General features: G+C 43.7%; 1 protein-coding gene across 7 annotated transcripts in view; it reads left to right on the forward strand.

Moving 5' to 3' along the window:
- The window catches only part of RXRG (retinoid X receptor gamma), a 213,567-nt gene that overhangs the window by 105,519 nt on the left and 92,946 nt on the right, over positions 1-15,102 (forward strand). For 6 of the 7 annotated variants that reach the window (XM_059413399.1, XM_059413397.1, XM_059413398.1 and 3 more), the window contains one exon: positions 646-707. The exons of the other annotated variant lie outside the window; for it this stretch is intronic. The gene's annotated coding sequence lies outside the window, so the exon portion shown is untranslated. The remainder of the gene's footprint in view (positions 1-645; positions 708-15,102) is intronic. 7 annotated transcript variants of the gene reach the window in all.

Here is a 15,102-nt window from a genome sequence, read left to right on the forward strand (position 1 = left end):
GTCAACCCAGAATTCCATACCCAAGAAAAATAACTTTTGAAAATGAGAGAGAAATAGAAATCTTATCAGACAAACAAAAACTGAAAGAATTTAATTCCAGCAGACCTAGGAGTGCAAAAATGTCAAGGGAAGTTCTTCGGGCAAATGAAAATGATATCAGAAAGACTCTTGGATCTACACGAAGAAATAAAGAGCACTAAAAATGGAATAAATGATAAATTTAAATACATTATTTCTTACGGGGTGCCTGGGTGGCTCAGAGGGTTAAGCATCTGCCTTCAGCTCAGGTCATGGTCTCAAGAGTCCTGGGATCAAGCCCTGTGTTGGGCTTTTGGCTCAGCAAAGAGACTGCTTCCCTCTCTCTGCCTGCTTCTCTGCCTACTTGTGATCTCTCTCTCCCTCTGTGTCAAATAAATTAATAAAATCTTAAAAATAAATAAATATATGAACCACATCTTCTCTATCCATTCATCTGTGGGTGGACATGTAAGTTCTCTCCATAGTTTGGCTATTGTGGATGTTGCTGCTATAAACATTCGGGTCACTACGTTTGTATCTTTAGGGTAAATACCCAGTAGTGGGATTGCTGGGCCGTAGGGCAGCTCTATTTTCAACTTTCTGAGGAAGCTCCATGCTGTTTTCCAGAGTGGCCGCACCAGCTTGTGTTCCCACCCGCAGTGTAGGAGGCTCCCCTTTCTCCACAACCTGTAAGTCCCTGACTGGTTAATTGTAGCCATTCTGACTGGTGTACCGTGGGATCTCACTGTGGTTTTGATGTGTATTTCCCTGTGGCTTGCTTTTTATTAACAATGTATTTTGAAGAATAGGATTTTTAATACTATGCAGCCATCAAAAGAAATGAAATCTTGCCATTTGTGATGACGTGGATGGAACTAGAGGGTATTATGCTAAGTGAAGTAAGTCAGTCAGAGAAAGACAATTCTCATATGAGCTCTCTGATATGAGGAAGTTGAGATCCAGGCAGTGGGTCCGTGGAGGGAAGGGAGGGAAAATATGAAACAAGATGGGATTGGGAGGGAGACAAACCATAAGAGACTCTTAATCTCACAAAACAAACTGAGGGTTACTGGGGAGAGGGGAGTAGGAAGAGGGTGGTTGGGTTATGGACATTGGGGAGGGTGTGTGCTATGGTGAGTGCTCTGAAGTGTGTCAACTTGGAGATTCACAGACTTGCACCCCTGGGGCAAATAATACATTATATGTTAATTTTAAAAATGAGAAAGATTAATAAATAAATAAATAAATAAATACATTATTTCTTGAAATATTTTTCTGCTGTGTTTTCTCCTTCTGGGATTCCAAATACATGCATATTAGCATGTTCAATATTGTCCCACCATTCCTGGGTGCCCTATTTTTTTTTTCAACTCTTTTTTCCTTTGGGTTTCAGTTTGGATAATTTCTACTGATCTAGCTTTAGATTTACTTATTCTTTCCCTGGCTATTTCAAGTCTACTGATGTGCCCATTCAAAGCATTCTTTATTTCTCTGAGTAAGGTTTTCATTTCCAGCATTTCCATTTGATTCTTTTTTACAGCTTCCCCTCTCTTGATGGAAGTTACCCATCTAATCATGTGTGTTTCCCACCTTTTCCACTAGAGTCTTTTAATATAGTAATTATATTTATTTAAAATTCCCTGTTTGAGGGCATCTGTGTGGCTCAGTCAGTTGAGCATCTGCCTTCGGCTCAGGTCATAATCTTAGGGATCAAGTCCCATATCGGGCTCTCTGTTGAGTGGGAAGTCTGCTTCTCTCTCTCTCTCTCCTTCTGTGCTCTCTCTCTTTCTCAAATAAATAAATAATATCTTTAAAAAAATAAAATTGCGTTTGATGGTTCTTACATCTGTGTCATCTCTGAGTCTGGTTCTGATGATTGCTTTGCCTCTTGACAGTGTTTTTCTTATTTCCTCATATACCGTGTAATTTTTTTGACGAAACCCAGAGGTCTTGTATAGGGTATCAGAGACTGAGTTAAATAGTCGTTACACCTGGAAATGGGCATGTCTTTCTGATTCTTAGCATTTAGTGTGGGGGACTGAGTGTGCCTTCTTAGCAGTTGAACCAGTCTGGGTCTTGTTGCTATGGTTACTTTCAGTAGGATAGTTTTTAAATTCCTCTGGGGTTTAGGGTGGTGGCTGGTTTGCTAGAAGGTATTTTTCCCTCAGTGTCTGCTGTACCCTCAGGTGTAGATCTTCCCTTTGCACTATGCTTCTGTGGGGGTGTCTCCCATGCTTTTGCACCCTTTGAGCAGTAGAATACTCTCACTTATTACTAGATGTTTGTTGGCCTCGTGGTAGGGAAGCATTCTCTGATGTTCTAATTAAGTGTCAGTTGTAGACAGGTCTTAGTGTCTCTGGATCTTGGAAGTGGTGCTTTTGTAGTGGTTGTCCTTTACCTTTAGCTATAGGGCTGAGTCTAGAATATATTCCTGCTCCTTCCCAAGGCTATAGAGTTTGCCCCTCCACCCCTAGATCCTTTGCCCCAGCTTCAATAGCTTTTTCACCAGCACCCTAAGATTGACAGGGTTGTTGCCATTCTACCAACATTTCAAGGCTAGATTTGATAAGGGATAAGAATCCAGGTGGAATTTCATGCATTTCCCAGAGCTACTCCTTTTCCCCAGGCCTACATCACAGAGGATGCTACCTGAAGACTCATGTCCTGTTTCCCATCTTTTTTGTGTATACTTAAATGAGGTCTGTGGAGGAAAACCCACAAGAGGGTAGGAATTTGCTTTTGTCTATGTCCCCAGGGGTTCTATAGTCTCTTGCTGACCTAAGCTCAGCCTTTAGAAATTTGTTGACATTTTTAGCTGAATCATTTTGATCTGGGCCCAGTGGCATTGGCCCCAGATAATAAAGTGCTTATATTTATCTCTCTCTGGAGGTGCCTGTAGTTTCCTTGGATTTGGGGTTAGCTGGTTATCCTGCAGTCCTAGCTCTCCAATAGGTTCAAGAAAAGTTGTGATTTTGCAGATTGTCCAACAGTTTTTTTGGCCGTAAGGGTAGGAGTCACGTTCTTTCCAGTTCTCTACATCCTAAGTGGGAAGATAACACATAATTCTTAAAACATTTGCTATCAATTTTTTCATTTTATAAGAGTGTAGTACAGTATTTATTGTAGTATCAATTCAGACCATCTGTATCAGAATGGTAAGTTTATTTAAAATGCTGATTCTGAAGCCAACTCCAGGCTTATAAACCTTAGTCTAAGGGACATTCATTTTACCAAGGTCCGCAGGTAATCCTCATGCATTTTGAAATTTGACAATTGTTGAATTCAAAGTTAGCCATGAACATTTATTGGCACTTATAATGTACCAGGCTTAATACAAAGATTATCTTATTTAAATCTCATGACAAACCTATGATATAAGTACTGTTATCATCCTCTTTGTAGACTATGCAGCTGGGTCTTGAAGAAGTTAATTGGTGTGTCCAAGGTAACACAGCTGGGATGTGGCAGAGGCCAGATTTGAACCCAGATGGTCTGATTCTAAAGCCCAACTTCTTTTTAAAAATTGAGATATAGTTCAGATCTCTATCATTTTAAGTGTACAATCAGTGGTTTTTATTATAATCACAAGATTATATAATCGTCACCACTCATTCTGCATTTTATTTTTGTCACCCCCAAAAAGAAATTTGGTATCTGCTGGTAGTCACTCCCCATTCCCCACCCCCTCCAGCTCCTGGCAACCATGAATTTACTTTCTATCTCTATGGATTTGTCTTTTCGGGACATTTCATGTCAATGCAGTCATGCAATATGTGGCCTTTTTTGTCTGGCTTTTTTCATTTAGTACAGCCAGAGATCATAACCGCTGAGTCAGAAAATTAGAAACGGGATTGTATCTGCTTAGACAAAAAGGACTTATACCTGTCAGCTTGCTAGTGCAGGAGGAGTCAAGATACCCAGGAAACAAAAAGATAAGAATGCCATTCAGTTTAATGAAGACTAATAAAGACTACGTGTGTGCCCTGGAGAGCAGTTTCACGTGTGAGAGCAGGGGATATCTAGGTTGTGGTCTGGGAGTTCAGGGTTGGGTGTCCACTGCCGGTTCCAGCCACTGGTGGCCGAGTTACCCCTTGGGCCCCAGATGCCTGGAGCAGCAGGAGAAGCCCACGGACACCGAGGAGGCAATGGGCATTTGAGTTTTGTCAACGTGGATGCATCTGCAGAAGCCCCAAGTCCACGACCCTGGCAAGCCCCGCAATAATGTGCAGCTCTGTGCTGGGATGGAGAAGTACTCCCGACCCTGAATGTAAAGTCAAGTTCTTGGAGCCTCAAGAAATGGTGATGGAGCTGCAGAAATGCCTTCGTCAGGAGGTTTGGTCAGAAGTTCCCGTGCTTTGCAAAAGTTCGTGGGTTTGGTTTGTTAGTAGAAGTTGAAATGAAGAATTGGCATTAACGTAGAAAACAATTTGAGTACCCCCCAGAGAGCGAAATCTATGGTGAGCTATTCCATATTGGTGCCTGTCAGAATGACCCCCGAGAGTATGATAAAACTCTATGCCTGGGTTTCTCTTCCAGAAAGTTCTGGTTTTGGGGTCTGCATGTCCTTGTGATGCCAACAGGCATCCTCAGGTGATGGTGATGGAACTGGGCGGGGACACACTGGCAAGCACAGCTGGAGGGTAATTGTTCCCACTTTTAATGTGCGTGTAAATCATCTGAAGATCTTGTTCAAATTCAGAGTTTAATTCATTCAGCAGGTCAGGGATAGGGGCAGAGAGTCTGCCTTTCTCATCACCTCCCAGGTGCTGATTTGCTCTTCTGTGGACCCCCTTTTGGGTGGCAAGCCTGTAGGGGATACCCCGCTAAGGATAGAAAGCCCTGGTTCTCACATAAATGCTTACCGTGAGGGGCAGTGAGCCGTCACACAGCTGACCTTACACCAAGGTGAAGTGGGCTGTCCTAGTAACAACCCAAATCTGTTACAAATGGAGACACCCCTCTCCCCCTGGGCATCATTGCATGTTCATAATGACACATCCAGAAAAAGAATGGTGTTTGTACAAACAGTTTAGGAAGACAGGAAAGGGTCCCACACCTTTGACACCTATTTCCACCCCAAATGGTTAATATCTTCAGAAGAAATATGGTAGCCGAAGAGGTAAGCCCTAATTTCCCAGAAAATCCACTGATGTGGAAAACTTCATTTCCTGATAATGCAGGGTAAATCTGTGTTTTGTGGGGGGCCCCATATGTTGCTGGTGCTCATGAATTGTTCAGTTTTATTATCCTCATTAACAGGGATAACGCTTGCTTTTTAACAATCATGATCACCATCTGGAGCCTGGAAAACCAGAGTGTGAGGCTCAGGTAGAAAGAGGAGACTGTCCTGATTGCAGTCCTTCCTCCCTTATTTCCACTGCTCCCTCCCTCTTTGCATCCAAAGGCTTGGCCGCCAGGCACGCGGGCACCACACGGGCACCACACGGGCACCACACGGGCAGATGTGATGTCAGTCCTTGTTCAAGAGGAAACAGAAACAAAGCAAAACAGAACGAAACTCAGAGAGTGCAGGGAACGTTTGGGTTTGACTTCACTGTTTAATTTACTTCTAATCTTAACAAGTATTATAAGGTGGCTTTTTCCATGTGTTACGCTCACAGCCCTGGTGACCTCTACCTAGGCTGTGACACTGTGACAAGCTGGCTGTTACGACAGCCACTGGTCTCCCTGCTCTTGGGCTGAATTGGATTTGAGCACCTGAGCATCTCGGTGCTTCACGAAGGATTGTCTCATTAGGAGGAGGTGGCTAGAGCGCCAAGGGCTGGTAACCATAGCAACCATGCACACCTGCCCTTGTGGTTTCTTGAGGATGCCTCTCCAGACCTTTCCCCGACTTATCTTTTCAAGCTTTCCCAAACTGTTAGCAACATTCTGAAAGCGGCTCAGACCTAACATGCAGGGGTTGGGGGCGGGGGCTGAGGAGCAGTTAGAGGAGTACTGACCTGTGTTTTCCTGGTCACCTAAACAGTTAGTGCCCCACAGGGAATGGGAGGAACTGGAAGAACTGGGCACGTGATGAGAACAGCATGAGCCAAAGCTCGCCAAGGAAATAAAACACCTGCTTTTGATCAGTAAAAGCAGAAGATAAAATGCTCACGATAGAGAAGGCACTCAACCCGCTGTAAGAGATTACGCCTAAAAGTTTCCTGGAGGGTAGCAGGTAGGTACGTGAGTCAAAGGTGGTTTTCTGGAGAAGCTGAGGTTCCGGCAGGTTTGGGGGGGGCGGTGCAGAAAGGGACAAAACTCATGGTGGTGGAAAAGGGAGGGGTTGTTAGTAGTTTTTCCATTGGGTCTGTGGACAGTTTTAGGGGCAGAGATGGGGGTGGGGACCCGTGAGGCTGAGCAAAGGGAACAAGGTATTATTGGGGGACAAATGCTTGTGGTTTCCGGGCCTGACCCATTGTCCTAAACAGCCAGCTCCAGAGCGGGCAGACAGTAAAACAGAAACCAGGCTTCCCAAGTTCTGTCCTCCCGGAACTTTCCAGCCTTTCTTCCTACCGCGAAGACTCTGCCACCCGCTCTCCTCCTCCCGCGTATGTGGCTTTGAAAGCATCAGTGCCATCCCGTCAATTGGTACCAGATTGAACAGATCTTGAGACCAGATGTTGACACTGCACCGAAGCTTAGAACATCAGTGGGGGTCAGCCAAATCAGTTCTTCGTGGTTTCTTGACCGTTTCTCTGCTGACATCTGGACGTTCGCTACGGGTAGTGAATGTTTACACCAAAGAAGTGGCAGGATGTGCATTCTAGCTGACCTTCGCTTCACCTCCCCCTGTCATCTCCTAGAAATGAGGGTTTATCATTGGAGATGGAGCCAACGGGTATGTCTTAAATATGAGGACTATTTCATCACAGGGGAGCGGGTAAATATTGATTTTTCTCATCAGAGTTATTCTAGGATGGAAGAGGTAGAAATATGCAGTCCGAGTTGCACTGTTTATTTTCAGGGGATACATACACTGTATTAGACCTACCTTTTGTTGCATTCAGCACTGCTTGTGTGAGCTTACGATCCCGTTCTCTGTAGACAGAAGATGACTTGGATGCCTTTTCATGGATCCTATATAACTTTCCTATAACTTACTGGGTGATCTTCAACTTGGGTTCAATTGGGTGAACTTATTGGGTCATCTGGTTTCCTCACTCTCAAATGAGAGGAGTGGGGAGAGTTGGACTAAATGATAATTAACATTCCTTCCTTGGATATTCTGTCCCTAACCTGTGACTTGCCTGGGTGCTAGGCAAGGCTCATTCTAATCACAGAGATGCCTGTGAGCCCTTCCCATCATCGAGGTTAGCTCTGTCCTAATAAAATCTTTTTAAAGATTTTATTTATTTATTTGACACAAGTAGGCAGAGAGGCAGGCAAAGAGAGAGGAAGGGAAGCAGGCTCCCTGCTGAGCAGAGAGCCCAAAGTGGGGCTCGATCCCAAGACCCTGGGATCATGACCTGAGCTGAAGGCAGAGGCTTTAACCCACTGAGCCACCCAGGTGCCCCAGAAAAGTGACAGATTCCTAATAGGGACCACAGCCACATGACCAGTTGCATACCTGGAACGTGCGAGGCCATAAAGTATGAAGAACTCAGTAGGAGAGGCAGTAATGAAGTTCTCTGAGAGCAATGATGATTTATATCAGGTAAGATCAAGGGCAACTATGTCTAAAATAACTGTCTTAAAGCAGTGGTTCTCACAGTGTGGTTCCTGGACCAGTAACATCAGCATCCCTTGAGAGCTTATCAGAAATGCAAACTCTCAGCCCCCACTCAGACCTGAAGAATCAGAAATTGGACCCAGCCATCTCTGTTATAACAAGCCCTCCATGTGATTCTGATGTATGTTAAAGTTTGAGAACCGCTGGTCTAAACCCACAAAGATGATTCTGTTACGGAAAAAGAGGTCTGGGGGAAGACTGCCCTTGGCCGACCGAATGTCACCAGGGACCTAAACTGACCATTCATCTGCCTGTTTTTACCAGTCCTCGTTCTGAATGACTTTGGCTTGTCCTGAAGGAGGTATTCCGTTCTCAAAGCAAACAGACCCAGTGGCTATCATAGGCACCCAATGTAATTCAGTTCATCTATTGAAAAGAAGTCCCGAGAATGAATTCCAAAAGTATTTTGAGGCATGACAGTATGTGGGGCTGTGATCTTCCTAAGATGAGGTGCTGTTCACATGGATATATATAGTGTGAAGTGTATTTGATTAAAAATTAACCTCATTAATTCATGGTCATATATCTTAACAATACAGTAACCTGAGGCCATATTGTCATCCTTCTGTATCCCCTCATAACATAGCGCTGATCACTGAGTAAGCTTTCGATAAGTAATGATTGACTTAAACTGATGACCTAATAGAGACCAAGGCAAGGCAAGATAAAATCAAGAATCAGACTTGGATCTGGATGACTAAATCAGTGTGGATAGCAATGTAAAATGTTTCCGAATCTCAAACATTTGCTTCTCCATGGTGGGCTTTTTTTTTCTTTTTCAATATTCGTTTGGGTTGTATTGATTTGAGCAATGGACTGAGGGCTAAGACCCAGATTGAAAGTTTTGCCTTCAGAATTAGGTAAGTCACTTTCTCATTTGGCGTCTCCTTTCCCTTCTCTATTGGCAAAGGGTTTTTAAAAACACAAGGGGTGGACAAGAGCTAGTCCCTGAGTCTGTCTTCTCCGGAGGGGATCTGTATGTAGGGTATCCCCATAGAGAGAAGGGGCATGTTTTCAGTAGTACCATTAGTGCACACCAGGTACCTACTCTTGACCCCATACCCTTTCAGATGTGACTACTTTTCATCGGTCTGTGTGGGTCTGTGGGTGGGAGAATCACGGGGTGAGTTTGAGGACAGACTAACACACTTTTCCTCTCTAGCCTAATGGAGAAGCCTGGGTGGTTTAGAGAATTGAAATAATTTTCTTTCATTTTCACATAGAGCTGTGGTTTCCAAGAGAAAATATCAATGTTTTTGACCAATTCCTAATTCAGCAAGACTGAATTTGCTTAGCCCCGGTGCCATGGGCCAGATTAGAGAACTGCCTGTTTATGCAAGGAGAAAACAAAGTCACTTCTAGATCAACCTGCCCGGCTGCTGCTGATCAGATCAAATCAACAGCATTTAATAGGCTCCTTGCAGGTCCAGTGCAGGGTATTCCAGAAGACACAGGGCTGGCTTGGCTGACACTGCAGGTGTCTACCCAGCATCCATTCCCCCTTATTCCTGACCAAAGAACTTCTGCAATATACCCAGTTCAAAGCTCCAATTCTTTTCTTTTCTTCTTTTTCTTTTTTAGCTTCCCTTTCTCCTTCCTGTAGCCTTGTGACCATGTTCTTCTGGTCCTTGAAATCTAAATGTAATCCTCCCGTGGATCTCCAGGAAGACTCTTAAACATTGATTCAACCAGGAAGCGTGCCATGTTGTTTCTTTCTCTTCTCCTTCCTGCTGCCTGGGATTGACATGTGATATCTGGAAGTTCAGCAGCCATATTGGGCCATAAATATGGAACCCATGCACTGAAGTTGGTGGAGCAGAGAAGGAGCAGGAATTTAGTTCCTGATTGATTTCCTGTCAATCATAGATCACCTCCCCAAAGACCTCTTTTATGTGGCAGAGTAACGTTTTGTGTTTAAGCCTCCCGTTATTTTGGGTTTTCCATTATATGTGGTTGCATCTAATCCTGGCCAATCCCGGTGGTCCCTGTTCTCAAGGAGCTTCATGCCTGTGGGGCTGCGTAGCCCGGCACGTGGAGGGCATATATGTGGTCCCTACCGTAGAGTGTGTCGCTCTTCCATCAGGGTCTCCAAGGACTGGAGCTAACTGCAAGGGGACTGACTTCGAGGGCTCAGCAGGTGTCTGGATGGTTAGGGTACCAGCCTTCCCTAACATGCACAAGAGGGTCTCAGGATGTTAATGGTGACCTGGTTTAGTTCCTACTTCACCACATGCCCTTCTCCATTTTGGGCCCAAGTTCATTATCTGGCACATGTGAAATGGAGAATTCAAACAATTACCCGAAGTTTCTGGGACCTGGAAGGAAAGCTTGGACCACCGAGTCAACAAGTCTGCTTGAGATATGAAGTGTAGACAAAACTACATGGGTGATGATCTCTCTGAAGACTCAGCCCAGGTGGGAAAGAAGCCTCTTACCCTTTAGCCACCTACCGATCCTTCCACTCTCGCCCGCTCTGAAGCATCTGAAAGAACCACTAATCTACTCGCCCCCCCCCCAAATATTTTATTTATTTTAGCAGCGGAGGGGCTGTGAGGAGCAGACAGAGAGGGACAAGCAGACTCTGTGCTGAACGTGGAGTGCTACATGAGGCTCAATTTCAGGACCCTGAGATCATTACCTAAACCAAAATCAAGAGTCAGATGCTCAACTGACTGAGCCAACCAGGCGCCCCTCCACTAATCTACTTTCTGTCTCTATAGATCTGTTCTGGACATTTCATATGAATCGAATTTTGTGGTCTTTGGTGCTGACCTCTGTCTCTCAGCATTACCGTTTTCAAGGCTTCTCCATGCTGCGGCGAGGATCACAACGTCATTCCTTTTTATAGCCAAACAACATTCCATTGCACGTGTTCTTTATCAATTCATTCATTAGTTCTTGCACATTGGGATTGTTCCCACCTTTTAGCTGCTGTGAACAGTGCTGCTATGAATGCTTGTGTTCAGGTTTTTGAACAACCTGTGTTCCGTGCTTTGGGGCATGTGAGGAGGAGCAGAATTGTTGGGTCATGTGGTACTTTCCTGTTTTACTTCTTGAGGAATCACCAAACTGATTTCCTGCCCTGGCTGAGTCATTTGATGTTCAGACTGGGGATATGGGATGGTTCTAATTTCTCTGCATCTTTACTAACATTTGTTATTTTCCGTTTTTGCTTATAGCCATTACTGTGGGTGTAAAGTTACATAGTAGTTTTTTGGGTTGTAATATTCTCACACCCTGGGTGGAGACTTTTGTCCTATTTTTTTACTTTGTGCTGATTGAAACTTAGCAAAACATGGACTTTTAGAATGAGAGCTATATAGGGGGGTTGGCCGAGAAAAAATGAATAAAAAGGAATTATCTAATAAATACAACATGAGGAAGAGCAAAATGTTACATGAAAATCATGGGTCCATGGGGCGCCTGGGTAGCTCAGTTGGTTGAACTTCTGACTCTTGGTTCAGTTCAGGTCATGATCTCATGGGTTATGGGATGGAGCCGCTGCAGTGGCGTCTGTGCTCAGCACAGAAACTTCTCTCCCTCTGACCTTCCACCCACTCAGGTGCACCCAAGCTTGTGCTCTCTCTTTCTCTCTAAAATAAATCTTTTAAAAAAATCATGGGTCCAATGTATACTTATTATACATATTATATATATAATAAATATATACATATGTATACATATTATTCATATTATTTGTTTCTACTATGTGTCAGGCTCTGGGCGAGGCACTAGGGTCTTAAAACTAGTTAAACAGGAATAGAGCCTTTAAAATATTTATTGTGTGGAGGGGGTGCTTACAGGAAGGGCCCTTTACACAGTCTAGGTACCAGGAGGGTTTCCTGGCGGTGGAGGGATGAAAGTAAATTCTCATCAGAAAATAAGGGGTGCCAGAAGTATTCGAGGGGAGAAACCCATGCTGGAATGTTTGGGAAGTGTCCTCTGGATGGCCCTATTTTTTTTTTTTTTTTTTTTTTTTGCCTTTAGGCCACAATCTTGATTAGAGTCTGATTTCTTTCATTTCCCAATCTGCAATGGGTGGGTATAATTCTTTCTTGAGGAAAATAAATCATAACTAAGACTTTTGTAAATATTGCTAGCTTTTGATTATTTGTACTAATTAAAGGGGAACATATAATTCAGGATGGCAACAATGTAAACAGGGCTTATATTGACTTTGGAAGATGGTTTTCTGTTGATTCCCAGATGTTGCTGTGTCAGATGTTCTCAGAACACACAGATCCGACTATAACATGACACTGTAGGAAATGGAGTCTGTAGTCCTTCAGGATGATACGTTGGCCTACGCAGAAAGAGATGCTCTCACCAATGCCTGTGGTTTCTACCTTTCCTGTGGTGAGTTAATTGTTTGGATCTTAGACTTTCTCTCCCGATTTTTGCTAAAGAAGAATAATTCTAAAATCTTTTGCTCTATTTTAGAGTGACAAAAATCCTCAGAGATCGCCCATGTTGCCCTTTCTTGGTACCCTAAAACCTTTCTGACAAATACAGGGGAGGAAAAGAAATTCTTTCGATATGATAAAATTCTTTTGATGAGACTCTGTGGCTTTTTAAGTAAGTGCGAATAACTTATGCATTCATGTCCCATGTAGCACACTAGACATTGTCATAGACCATACACAAACATACAATGGGCCACATTTTAGATGACTTCTGAGGGGTCACCAATAGAGAACAGACTCTAATCCTAAATAAATAATATTTCCCACTGGTCAAAGTAAGAAACAGATTCACGTATGTGCAATAAATCCTGAAGCTCATTTGGGCTATGTGTAGAAAATTAATAATAAGACTTTATTAAATTTCTTTAAAAGTTTTGGAAAATAAAAAATCCTTGAGTATCTGGTTTGAATGAATGATAAAAAGTAATTTGTTGGGGAGCCTGGGTGGCTCAGTGGGTTAAAGCCTCTGCCTTCAGCTCAGGTCATGATCCCAGGGTCCTGGGATTGAGCCCCACATCAGGCTCTCCGCTCCATGGGGAGCCTGCTTTCTCCTCTCTCTCTGCCTGATTGTGATATCTGTCTGTCAAATAAATAAATAAAATCTTTTTAAAAAAGTAATTTGTAATTAGCACATCAGTTATATATTTGTTATCTATTGCTACATAGCAAATTATCGTAAAACTTACTGGCTTAACATTAACAATAAACATTTATTACCTTCTATAGTTTCTGGAAATGGATTAGTTGAGTGATTCTGGCTCAGGGACTATCACTAGACTGCAGTCAAGCTGTCAGCTGAGTCTACAGTCATCTGAAGTCCAGCCTGCGGCTGGAAGACCTGCTTTCAAGATGGCGCACCCACATGGCTAGAAAACTGGTAGCTCAGTCCCTTTTCTAGTGAAACTTGCTATAAGATTGAGTGTCCTCACAGCATGACAGCCAGTGTCATAGTCATGTTCCAGAACAAGACCTGGGGGGGGCAAAGCAGAAACAGCAATGTCTTTCATGACCTAGCATAGGTTACACATCATCCCTTGTGCCATATTTCATTGATCACACCAAGAAACCCTGATACAGTGTAGGGAAGATTGCACAAGGATGTGATACCAAGAGATGGGGATCACTCAGTGCCATCTCGGAGGCCGACCACTACAGGTTATCAGTACATAAATTGGAAATGAGTCATTCAAAAAGAGAATTGGATTAAATACTTTTCTACTCTGGCAATCACCATCTGACTACTACTGTTATTAAAAAACAACAACAACAAACTCCAAATGAGTGAGCCAAATTATGAATTTGAGTTCTTTTAGGATGAGAGATTTTTTTTTTTAAGATTTTATTTATTTATTTGACAGAGAGAGAGATCACAAATAGGTAGAGAGACAGACAGAGAGAGAGATGAGGAGAAGCAGGCTCCCTCCCGAGCAGAGAGCCCAATGCGGAACTCAATTCCAGGCCCCTGGGATCATGACCTGAGCTGAAGGCAGAGGCTTAACCCACTGAGCCACCCAGGCAACCCTAGGATGAGAGATTTATGAACAGCATCAAGATGGGTCATTAGCTCAAGGTTATGGAAGACCATGTATAATTAGCAGGATTCTGCTCTTCACCATCGTGAGCGTAGAGCCCTTGGGTATTGGTACCCTACCCAGATTCTCTGAAATACATTAGCAGGCCCATCCACAGTGATTCTATGCCAGCTCCTGTGTCCTCTCCATGTGGCTACCCAGCTTGCTTGGATCTAGTGGTGGTTTCCAGCCATCTCTGTACAGTACTGAGTGTACTCAGTACTTACCTGTACTAAGCACGTGGCACACTCTCAGGGGCAACCCTCAGATTACGTGCATGTCCCAGACCACTAGGTGTTACCCCATTTTTTCCTTCTTAATTGAGGGAACACATCAGAATACCAGTGAATGGGAGAGGGGTTATCCTAGGGATAAACTTCACCCTGTTCTAATGTATATAAGGGAAGCATGTGTATACATAAGCAAGGCATTTGCAAATGTTGGTGCATTAGCTATTGGTAGTAACACGTCTCTTGCAGACTTTAGTGTTTTCACCCTGAGACTGAGGGCCTCAGTAAGGACACGGTCTTGGTGAGTTCAAATCTGAAACATGGGCTGGCCTGTTAGTACTTCCATGTTTCCTGGTAGGTTTGCAAGCATCTAACGCTGATTGTAAGGTGAGCTCAGTGAGAGGTTCTGTGTGACAGCGTCCTGTCCATTTAAACAGTCTTGGCTGCTTCCAGCAAATGGACTGAGAGGTATGGAAAGCAGAGCTGTAGACCTTGGCTTGTCACCACTGGAGTGTTTTCAGACCGTCTCCTGTCTTCCCACATCAACTCATTGTTTTCGTTTTTGCCTCTGTGTTCCTTATTCTCCCACCCTGTTTTCTTTGTGCATTGGCTGTGGTACCCACCAGGTCCCTGGGCTCCAATGACTGGTGCAGATGTGTTCGTTGAATCCACTCTCTGGATCTGAGCAACCTTGGCTGAGCTGTGCCAAGAGCTCCTCCCTTCTCACTAGCCCTTGGCCTGAGTCTGTCCCTGTTCCCTATAGCCCCAGGGGCCTCGGGTGGGGAGCACACACCTGTTCTTCCACAGAAATGCATCATTACCTCTGGAGGAAAATAAGTCAGTGACCATTAGTTAGGATCATTATTGTAATTATAATCCATCAGATGAATTTTCACTTATTATAATTCAATTCAAATTCAGATATGTGTTCCTTAAGGCTTTTTAAAATTCCTGTCTTAGTTCATGAGCGTATTTGTAGGGTGAATTTTCTTTTCTTCCATTTAACACATGAGAAAACCAAGGTCAAGAGAAGGTAAGCCACATAGCCACTAAGCTACGGGAACAGGATTAGAGTCTCAGACTTG

This window comes from Mustela nigripes, chromosome 10 (assembly GCF_022355385.1).
Source record: "Mustela nigripes isolate SB6536 chromosome 10, MUSNIG.SB6536, whole genome shotgun sequence".
NCBI classification, from domain to species: domain Eukaryota; kingdom Metazoa; phylum Chordata; class Mammalia; order Carnivora; family Mustelidae; genus Mustela; species Mustela nigripes.